Here is a 12,001-nt window from a genome sequence, read left to right on the forward strand (position 1 = left end):
TGTCACAATTTGAGAAAGCCAACACGTGATCTTGAAAGGAACTCACATAGTCAGTCACATATGTCTTTACTCTCACCATCATCTACAATATGAATATCTAGTTAACGTAACCTGTATCACACTTAAACAGTTAAACTATAAAATATAATTTTATTAAGTTTATAAAACTTAGTGTCACGTCATTGTAATGTAGTCTTGGGTTTTCATTAACATTTCACTCATTCAGAAACATGTGATAATTTATCAAAACAAATATTTATAAACAATAATGTGTGTCCAAACATGTGACTGGCTAGATTAAAGATGTGTCTCCAGCCAGCCCCTCAACCCGTTAACATGTTGGCATTTATGGGGTTGCTTCTTCTTTGAACCCCCCCCCCCCTCCTCTTTAACAATTATGAAATGGTTAGCCGAAGTTTTGTGAGTGAGGTGGCGGGGGCGCCAACCCATGACACTTGATCTAAATGTTAATGTCATTTATATGAGTGTCTATTTTGAGTTTATTCTATATTGAACATTAATTGGTTTGAATTAATTTTCAAATTATATAAATATGACACATTCTTCATGTGTTGTTTTACAAATGTTATTGAACTTGAAACTTTTATGATATGTCTTTACTCTCTCCATCATCGAAACGCTTTCTCAAGACAATATATATACCCAATTAACATATAATCTATTGCAATTAAGCTTACTTTATATCACTTTCTTCTTATTCGCTTTCTTCTTATTGTTGGTTTTGTATTCAACGTTAGGCATATATACAACATGTTCTACATATGTTGTTTAACGGACAATATTAAACTTTAAGCTATTTATTATGGTTTCTTAACTTTTGCTTTTAGGCTTCTATTAATGTATAATGAAACGTGATCTAATTGAGAATAATAATAATAATATGGTATGTAAGTTGTATCTACTTTTGTATTTTGTATGTTAAAGTATCATCAAGTTAGGCGAATCTGAAGTGATTCGGTTAAAAGCAATTATGCCAAGATATTTTTGGTTTATAAAACATGTTTAAGCACTCATCCTTTTAGGACAAATATGCTTCCAAATATCATTTGAATTGGGTGACCGTTGAAAAAATATAATTTTATTAGTTATGAGCATTATAAAAAACATTTTTAGTATTAGTTATACTAACTAAATAGGGTGTATCAATTGAATTTCTATTACAATGACATGGGGAAATGGTTAAGAGTTGGGATCTTTGATTTCTCGAGTTCAAATTGTTTCCTTTTTGATAGTTTTTCTGTGTGAGTCAGGTACAGAGCGTCAACACCAGTTTAAATGGTTGATATTTCGTCTCTGAAAGACTCACCGAAGTATTGAGTTTGCTTCAAACGCTATTAAAAAAAATTAAATATAGTGCAATAAATAAATAAAAAAACTAAAAAACTTTCAACCAATGAATAATAAGAGGGAGTAAAATGGAACAGAATAAATAAACAAATACACACGAGATAACTATTAGTGATATGATACGTGTCTAATATTTGAAGGAGTTTGGTGATGCACCCCCATTTGGCATACGGTCATTCAGTAGCTCGCCAAGATTGATGAGTCCTAGTAGTTAACTAAATCATTAGATTGTAAATGAACTAATTAAGAACTATGATATGTTATTTTATGTTAATAATACGTGACGCGCCACCCCGACTTGTTAATGACTAGAATAAAAGTGTCACTAAACGGGTTTAACTGTTTTATGAAACACATAATACATATAACTTTTCCGACTAACAAGGTTAATATGTCTATACAACATGTTTATGATTAGTTAAATAAAATGATCTACCTTTATTTCAGTGCGTTAAGTCATTATTAGTCTCTCATTATTTTGTATTTGTGTATTATTTCTGTGTATGTGTTTTTTTATTGTTAGTCTTTTAGAACGACGGATATATTATATTTAGGCTACAATAATCTCTGTATTTGAAGAGTCCTAATGCCCTCACTCTGGCCAGACTATGTTGTTTTAATCGGACCCACACTAGATTCAAAGTTTAGCTTGGGTGTTCCAACGGGAAACCATACCGCCAACTGTAACATGAAAGTCGTTGTGCCACCACAAGAGCAAAACTCTCTGGCTTAACACACGGTGGATTGAAAACCCAGACTGGTTCAAAGTTCGAACAGACAACATTTGCACACAAAAATGACACAATTGAGATTTGAACTTGGATCTCCACTAGATGAGGTGGCCTAACAGCCAAACAATAAAATAAACACCTAACCATATAACATGTCATCGATGAACAATAAATCATAAACATGTTATATCAAATTATGGTTGATATGATAAATATATATAATAAAGTTTTATGTGTTTGATACACATGTTACCTCAAAAGTGAAAGATAAAAAATAGGTATTAATTATTTGCCTTAAAAGTAGACAAATAGAGAAATAATGTAGTAAATAACTTAAACCGTAAAACATTAAGTCTCTCTTTTATCACATCTCATCTCATCTCATCTCATCATTTCATTGGTTACGTACTTACGTTGAGTTAATTAACTTCGAATGCTAGAAATCAATAAATAAAATCAATGTAGACATAATCACATGTCAATATATATAGAGGCACATAAAAACCACAATAAATGTAATTGTTGTAAAACAAGCCTAATAGCCAAATAATACGACAAAGAGATATAGGGAGAAAGATGAAGATTTTATTCATTCGGTATATAATACATGAGATACAACGGGATATTTATAGGATATGAAAACTTGGAGAAAAGAAGCTAATCTATATTAGGAGTTGATAACCATAATATCAATATATTTATAACACTCCCCCTTGGTTATCAACTTAATACGCTTGGAAATGTTGCCTCATTAAAAACCTTGCTAGGAAAACCCAGTGGGACAAAACCATAGCTAAAGGAAAAAGAGTGCAACGCGTATTCTCTCCCCCTGATTTATATATCCGTTAAAATGGTAAATATCAATTTTCTGTGAAAGTTACCCAAAACTTTTGTAATCAATCATTTGCGTCTTCGTCCTTTGACATTTGAATCCTTAAGTTGAATAATGTTGTATGATCTTCACGAAAACTTCTATTTCTTCATCTGGTAAACACTATGATCCTGTTGTGTTTCTCTACATCAACAAGACTAACAAAACTTGTTTTGATGGGTTATTAAAATATAAACACATATCCTTTATACTTGAAATATATGTTTTAACCCATTTTGGTGTCTCCTAGCATGACACATGCCTATAGATGTAAATAAAGAAAATAATATTCATATATAACTAACAGTACGATATAATGTACATATACATTTAATTATGGTATTTTCGAACCAATAGTATTTTATATTCAGATAGGAAATGATATAGAGTCATTGTTAGGCATCCTTTAACGTGCTAAAAGGATTAATTTTATCCATTGTAAAATGTCTCAACATTTTCTAGATGCACTTTGATTGTAAGGCCCCGAACCCGGTAGCCCTACTTTAGCGTCGGATTTACTCATAAACACAGTTCTTACAAATCAGAGTTCATTAAAACTTTTGCGGAATATAAAAACTTTCATGAAACGTTACAGCAATCCAAAACTTGCCTTAATTAAACATTCTTGTCTTTCAAAATAAACGTCAATTACATTAAAACATCTTGAGTCTTCAGATGCCAGTCTCCTATTCGCCCACCATGTGCCCGCTCAAGCTAGCTGTCTCATTCTACTCACCTGCGTGCATACTAAAAGTCAGCTACGCTGAGTGAGTTCTAGTTAATCATACACTATACAATACACATAAACTTATATTCTTTCATTCATACTTTCATACTTTCATACTTTCTTTTGTATTAACTTACTTTCATATCTTACGTTATAAAGAGCATTACGCCCTACATTCCTCGAGTATTATTAGGGCTCGGTACCCTCCTTCCTCGAGTATTATTAGGGCTCGGTACCCTCCTTCCTCGAGTATTATTAGGGCTCGATACCCTCCTTCCTCGAGTATTATTAGGGCTCGGTACCCTCTTTCCTCGAGTATTATTAGGGCTCGGTACCCTCTTTCCTCGAATATTAGTAGGGTTCGGTTCCCTAGTTCTCGAATATTAGTAGGGTTCGATTCCCTCTTCGTTACCATACAACCATACATCATACCTCGAGTATTATTAGGGCTCGGTACCCTCCTTCCTCGAGTATTATTAGGGCTCGGTACCCTCTTTCCTCGAGTATTATTAGGGCTCGGTACCCTCTTTCCTCGAATATTAGTAGGTTCGGTTCCCTAGTTCTCGAATATTAGTAGGGTTCGATTCCCTCTTCGTTACCATACAACCATACATCATACCTCGAGTATTATTAGGGCTCGGTACCCTCCTTCCTCGAGTATTATTAGGGCTCGATACCCTCTTTCCTCGAATATTAGTAGGGTTCGGTTCCCTAGTTCTCGAATATTAGTAGGGTTCGATTCCCTCTTCGTTACCATACAACCATACATCATACCTCGAGTATTATTAGGGCTCGGTACCCTCCTTCATCGAGTATTATTAGGGCCCGGTACCCTCTTTCCTCGAGTATTATTAGGGCTCGGTACCCTCTTTCCTCGAATATTAGTAGGGTTCGGTTCCCTAGTTCTCGAATATTAGTAGGGTTCGATTCCCTCTTCGTTACCATACAACCATACATCATACCTCGAGTATTATTAGGGCTCGGTACCCTCCTTCCTCGAGTATTATTAGGGCTCGGTACCCTCCTTTCTCGAGTATTATTAGGGCTCGGTACCCTCTTTCCTCGAATATTAGTAGGGTTCGGTTCCCTAGTTCTCGAATATTAGTAGGGTTCGATTCCCTCTTCGTTACCTTACAACCATACATCATACCTCGAGTATTATTAGGGCTCGGTACCCTTTTCGTAACCATACAACCATCATTTCCTTCTTTTATTAACTTTATCACGTTCATACACATAAGCATACATATCATACTTACCTTATACATAGTGTTACAACCTGACAGTACATGCAATATCCGAAGATCGTTCACGTACCATCAAGCAATCATTCATACATATCACATCATTCACATAAGGCATACACTTATCTCTTAGGATAAGCGTATTAACAAACATATCGAGTATGCACACAGCCCCGAAAACATAACACATAAATGGGGCTAGAACTCACCTGAACTCTGCTTCTTCCTCCGGTAGTTGTAAATCCCTTCTTTAACTGAGCTCGGCTGACTGTATAAGTTACACGTATCAATACTCGCCTGATTTAATCCGGTGGCCTAGTATTAGCTTACTTTTACTTATCGTTTTTAATTTATTTTCTAATCGAACTTGACTTTAGGCGAAGTTAAACCTTAGGCGAACTTAGCTTTAGGCGAAGTTAAACCTTAGGCGAACTTAGCTTTAGGCGAAGTTAAACCTTAGGCGAACTTAGCTTTGCAGCCGAAGTTGTCATCAGGCGAACTTAGCTTTGCAGGCGAAGTTCATCAGGCGAACTTAGCTTTGCAGGCGAAGTTGTCATCAGGCGAACTTAGCTTTGCAGGCGAAGTTCATCAAGCGAACTTAGCTTTGCAGGCGAAGTTGTCATCAGACGAACTTAGCTTTGCAGGCGAAGTTCATCAGGCGAACTTAGCTTTGCAGGCGAAGTTGTCATCAGGCGAACTTAGCTTTGCAGGCGAAGTTCATCAGGCGAACTTAGCTTGCAGGCGAAGTTGTCATCAGGCGAACTTAGCTTTGCAGCGAAGTTGTCATCAGGCGAACTTAGCTTTGCAGGCGAAGTTCATCAGGCGAACTTAGCTTGCAGGCGAAGTTGTCCAGCTGCAGGTACTGTTCGTCCTTAAATCCCTTAATCATCTTCGTTTCTTAACCAAATAACTCGATTTAGGTATCAACGGAATCGTCTGACCAGCGCCTACAAACCCCAACCATCAAATCGACCTAACATCGATGTTTAAAGGGTGCGATTTAGGCATATAGGTTACGGGTTCTTTTATCAATCGATTAACCCATCAAATCATATCCATTTTCAGTAAGTTTAGCTTTGTTGGATTCGTTTTTACCATACAAACACAGATCTATCATTTCTATACTAATCCAAACCTAAACGAACAAGTTCTCGATATAAACGTACCGTAAATGAGTCGAACTACGAACACGAGCTGGTCTTGTTGCTTTGGTTCATCACGACGATCTAGCACCAACGAGCTCGGGTCCTCGCCTTTGGATCTTGGTTCGGGTTGTGTGTGTTTTGGAGCATGTAGAGATTAGGATGGATAAATGGATGGAATGGAAATGATTGGGGTTTAAGGGGGTATTTATACTCCCTTAAGCCCATGGACCGAAGGCCCATATTTCCTTTTGGTCCATATCTAATCCCATCTAATTATCCTACTAAGTCTTCATATTTTGCTATTATTATTATCGTTCCACTAACTCGTTTATTTCACCCGACAAAATAATATAATAAATATTACTTTAGAAATTTCGGGATGTTACATTGATGGATTTATAAACATGTAATTGCGCATATACTCCAACTATAAGTCGAGCAATAATCACACCATGTCAAGGTTCAAAAAGAATTTTATCTTTAAACGCTCATAAGTTTCTCTAGGTGATATGTACATCATCACTTTAAACTGTGATTATAATGAACTTTTAAGAGTGAAATTTTGATAAAAGTATGGCTAATTATATCCAACTTATCTCCCTCTTTATCAAAATATCTTTTGATTTGTGCCAAGTTCAATCCGAATAATTTAGTCCATAGGTAATAAGCATAAATCCATGCATCTACCAATCTTTCATGGACTTCTTTTCAACTTGACAAATTTTGCATGCGCATTCACTTTTCCATGACTTTTGTTGTATAAACTTACTCATTAACACATCATTTTGTATCACATATCAAAAATCCATATTGTATAATTTATATGTTTATTGAGATATTGTACTCATCATGTACATTCTCTTCTATGTGTATGCTTATTGATGCACAATAATTCCATCATTAAGATGAGTCAATTAACCTTTCAAGTATTCAACTAGCTTAGGAAACTCTTTAGGAGTTCCATTAATGATCAACATATTCAATAATCGTAACGCATTCAAATATGAATCTATATACAACATGAGTCATAGTGTTCTCGAGAATTTAATTTACATGATTTGATAATTCAAATCCTTCGAAGACTTTGTTGTAAACTTTCAGTTACTGAATCACAATACTTATTAGACGCATATCAATTCTCTCTTTTTATTACCAGACTATTTAGATATCGGAAAGTCAATACTTCCACCATTGGAGAATGTGTCTTCTCATAATTAATCATGGGTCTTTGCAAAATCCTTGTGCTACCAATATTGCCTTATATCACTCGTGCTACAAATTTTGCCTTATATCACTTGTGCTACAAATTTTGCCTTATATCACTTTATTAAGTTTTCATAACTCACATAAAAGACCCGTTTATATCTAACATATTTTACAACTTCAGTTGTATGGATTGCTGGTCCGACAAACTTTCCGTAAATTAGAGAATTCAACTCTGCCTGTTTGCGTCTTTCCACTTTGGCCAATCATTTTTATAGGCAGATTTAGAATCTTAATCCTCATCATCATCATCTCAAGCGCTAATTATATATATAAAAATATATAGCGACGCCGACTTTATTTCGATTCCATATATTTCTAGACATGATAAAATATAATGAGATATCTTTATTTTCAGGTACCTGAGGTTCTTCCGGAACCATCATGTCTAATATATTTCAAGAGACCTTTTACTGCACCTCGACTTGACCATCTTCATTACTTGCTCCAATTTTCGAGGAAATTTTACCTTTGGAACCGATCAGTCTACCACGCTACACGCGTGCATTAGAGTATTATCAATATGCGTTTGTCCTTCTGGGACATTTATTAATTGGAGCGTTAGAAGTTCGTATAGGTGTCTTAGCTAGACACTCTTTTTTGGTCAGTGAATCGTCCGGTAATTTATTTGTTAATCTTTACACATGAATTATTCTTTGAACTTTTAGTTCATAATTTAGTTTGAGGATCAATGATAATTCATTCCAACTAAATTTGTTTTCCAACTGTTTTAAATCTCCCCTAATGTTGGGAATGTTGATTCACTAAAGTGAAAACTAATGAGCCATAAGCGAATATCTCATTAATGGCTCTAAGTATTTAATCATATATAATATTTGATACCGACATAAATTCCCAACTTCATTTGTGTTCTCATCTTTGTGTCTTGTGATGGATTAATTTCAGTATATAACACATACGAAATATTAGATGAGAAATATTTGGTTACTGACAAAAAACCAATTGCAATGGGGAAGTATCATAACTTGTTGACTTGATGTGAATTAGTTTAAAGACAGTAAAATCAAATGTACTCAAATACAAACATGAACCTTTGCTCTCGTGATGATTGCCTTTGCAACGAATTATAAACGTTGAGTAATCGTCTTTAACAATACAATTTATGTAAGAACATAATCTCTTATGAAGTTCAACACTTATTCCAATAATCATTATTAACTTGGGAATCAAAATTCGTTATTATAACCGAATGTAAATATACAAATCTGGAATAATATGCTTGCAATCTTATTAGCTAAGCCATAAATCATGCAAACATGAAGTTGCGATCTTGATAACCATTTAGACGATGCATCGATTTTCAAAACATTAAATGGTATCATGTTAGGATATGTGTATCATTTTCTCAATTCCATAACATCTAGGGATTCACACCCTCCTTCAGTTGGTAAATAAATGATTTCCCTTGAGAGCAATATACATGTATAAGTATTATGAAGAATCATTTGGTTCCTCAATATATTTCACATCATTGACTCGGTGTGGTCTAACCGGTCGTGCCATTAGATAATCATGATCCATAAACTTTAGGTTTATGATCGTATATGTAGTATGCTTCTTTAATGCAAGACTATAAATATGAGAGAATATTGTATAATCGTTTCAAACGATCATGTGATTTCACTTTTGTTTTTCCACAGTTAGTTCTCACATATGATCAATCTCTTTGCCACATGTGGTTGTCGATCTCATTATTAGCATGACCAACATTATAATTCCGATAGTCAATCTCATTATTAATACAATCATTGTTATAAATTTTCTATTATGTCCATGATCGCAACAATCAGTGCGGAATGATATCAAACCAAACACTTTTCATGGTTTATTTATAATTTTGTCGGACATAGATACAAAATCACTTCAAACCCTTCATACGTTTTAATGATATGCTACTTTAGGAGCATATTTGAGGCTTGATAAAAGAAAAGTGTTTTATCCGATTTCCTTTTATATATTTTTTCCCTTCACATATTATAAATTGAGAAATATTGACATGTCTTGGTCATGCAAATCAAGTGAGTCTTAAATCTTACAACCCTTTGTAAAATGATAATGAGATTTAAGCAATGGCATTTTGGAATCTAAGAATATTTCTACTCTATTACTAGAGAGAGAATAAAACACAACTTTGCTAAGATGTTCAATTCAATGTTATCAATACGAACAAATAATAGTGTACAAATAAATAATGCATACCTTACATCATGTAACATGTAATCATATTAAAGCAACTGTTATAAGAATGACATACGTTGTTTTACTTTCGCTGATAACTTACATGCAAAGATATAAAGCTCATCTATTATCCTAGTATGTTAAACCAATCATATGTATATCTTACATCAAAATTAATACGTCTTACTTTTAAAATATAACAATTATATATATCATTGCAAATATCGTATTAATTAACAATGTAGACTTATACTTAAGCTATCTTTAAAGTTTAGAATTTAGAATCAAAAGAATGTACTAAATTTATTTAAATTAATAAACTACACAAAATAAGAATTAATACATACTAAAACATGTATGTAAATACGGATAGAATTTAACTCTTTTTTTTTTATCAAAAGAATGTACTAAATTTATTTAAATTAATAAACTACACAAAATAAGAATTAATACATACTAAAACATGTATGTAAATACGGATAGAATTTAACTCTTTTACTTCATGACTATTACTTTGAAACTGAAATAGCTTGCATTTATTTAAACAAATAATTTTGTAATTGATTTATAACAAATTATTTGAATATATATATATATATATATATATATGGTATATATAATACTCAATCATTAAGACATTTTAAAAGATCAACAACCCTTATATAGATTTTGTAAATCACTTTATGAATAAATCAACTAAGTTTATAAATATATTTTTTAATTATAATAAGGTTAATAGTAAATAGATAATTTTAATAATTTGTTAACAATATCCATAAACCTTGTAAAAGGGAACTCATAATCAATAAATTTAATTAGGGATAATACATCCTAAATTTGTTATTTTATATGTAAAATATCTGTCCATATAAATTTATAAAAACAAATTAAAGCATATAACAATGGCATAAACACATTTGCATATGTTATTCAAAAACAAAATTTCATCCACACAAATATTTATGTAATGCTATTGATCCTAAAATTCAATAATTAATTATTGATAAATTATTTTTGCTATCAAATATATAATAATATAATATAAAATAGCAATAAATATAAAAATCGATCCAATACATTTTGATTTTTCATATATTTTCTTAGTTATGAGGCATTGAAATTTATCCTGTTAAATAAAGTTTTCATGATCTTATTTACTCAAATTCACAATGTTTGAAAATTCACCGAAAAGGATGCACACTCCGAGCTTCAAAATCTATTTAATTATTTTGTTTTTAGAGTGCTTATGAAAAACTTACCAATCAAAATCAAAATTAGCAATCCAGTCTGATTCAATACAATGCATAAAACTAAACTTTATAATAATTAAACCTTCACCATCCCATTGACAACCCCTACCAATCAAAATATCTAATTAACCGACAAGTAAAATAAAACATATCTTGGAAATATATATTGTCAACAGTTGCAATTTACTTACATTCGAATGGCCTGAGGCAATTAATAGCATCAACGAAAACTATCGGTATTTTTCCTCAACAGGTTGAAACATAAACTTTTGCTACAACCCTCCGTGTTTTCTCACATTAAAAAATTCAAGAGTTTTGGGTATGATGACTAAGAAAAGGGTTGGGGATTGTGGTTTGAAACAAAGCAATATTGTGCTGATAACGTGTTGTAAAACAAGCCTAATAGCCAAGTAATATGACAAAGAGATGTAGGGAGAAAGGTGAAGATTTTATTCATTCGGTATATAATAAATGAGATACAATGGGATATTTATAGGATATGAAAACTTGAAGAATAAACTAATCTATATTAAGAGTTGATAACCATAATATAAATATATTTATAACAGTAATTATATTATTTGTATTTTTCATGACCTAATTAATGTAAAGTTTCTTGACGGGTTCTGTTGATCAATTTTCTGTGGATTCCATGCTGATTTTATTGAATAAGTGGACACCTTTTGAGTTTTGCCCCTCGCTTTTATGATTTTCACTTTTTAATAATAATATAATATAAAACAAACAATAACAATAAATCTTGCTAAAGAAATCGACCATCATATCAAACTATAGAAAGTATATAGATTACAAACAAATATATATATATATATATATATATATATATATATATATATGATTAGTATCAATTAAAAACTGTTATATTTGTTGAGAACTCTAGGAATTAAATTACAACCAATTATTTAATTTCTCTTAAGTTCTCTTTTATTTTTAATAAGGGTGTTTTGGTAAAATAGATTGCTATTTTAATTTGAGTTTCCTGAATAATCTCTTGACATTATTAATTATAGTTGACCGCAAATATCGTTCGATTTAAAAGATGCTACGGTTTTTTTATAGTTAATTGTTGATATTTTTAATTGAATATACATACGTCAGTTAAAACTTAAACAATTACATAAGATCAGCTCCCTCATATATGTAAACTACTTAAAAAAGTACAAATTCATCACTTACATAATA

Source organism: Bidens hawaiensis, unplaced genomic scaffold (genome assembly GCF_021521415.1).
Source record: "Bidens hawaiensis isolate Kalapana, Puna unplaced genomic scaffold, B.hawaiensis_p1.1 tig00005179_1, whole genome shotgun sequence".
Taxonomy (NCBI): domain Eukaryota; kingdom Viridiplantae; phylum Streptophyta; class Magnoliopsida; order Asterales; family Asteraceae; genus Bidens; species Bidens hawaiensis.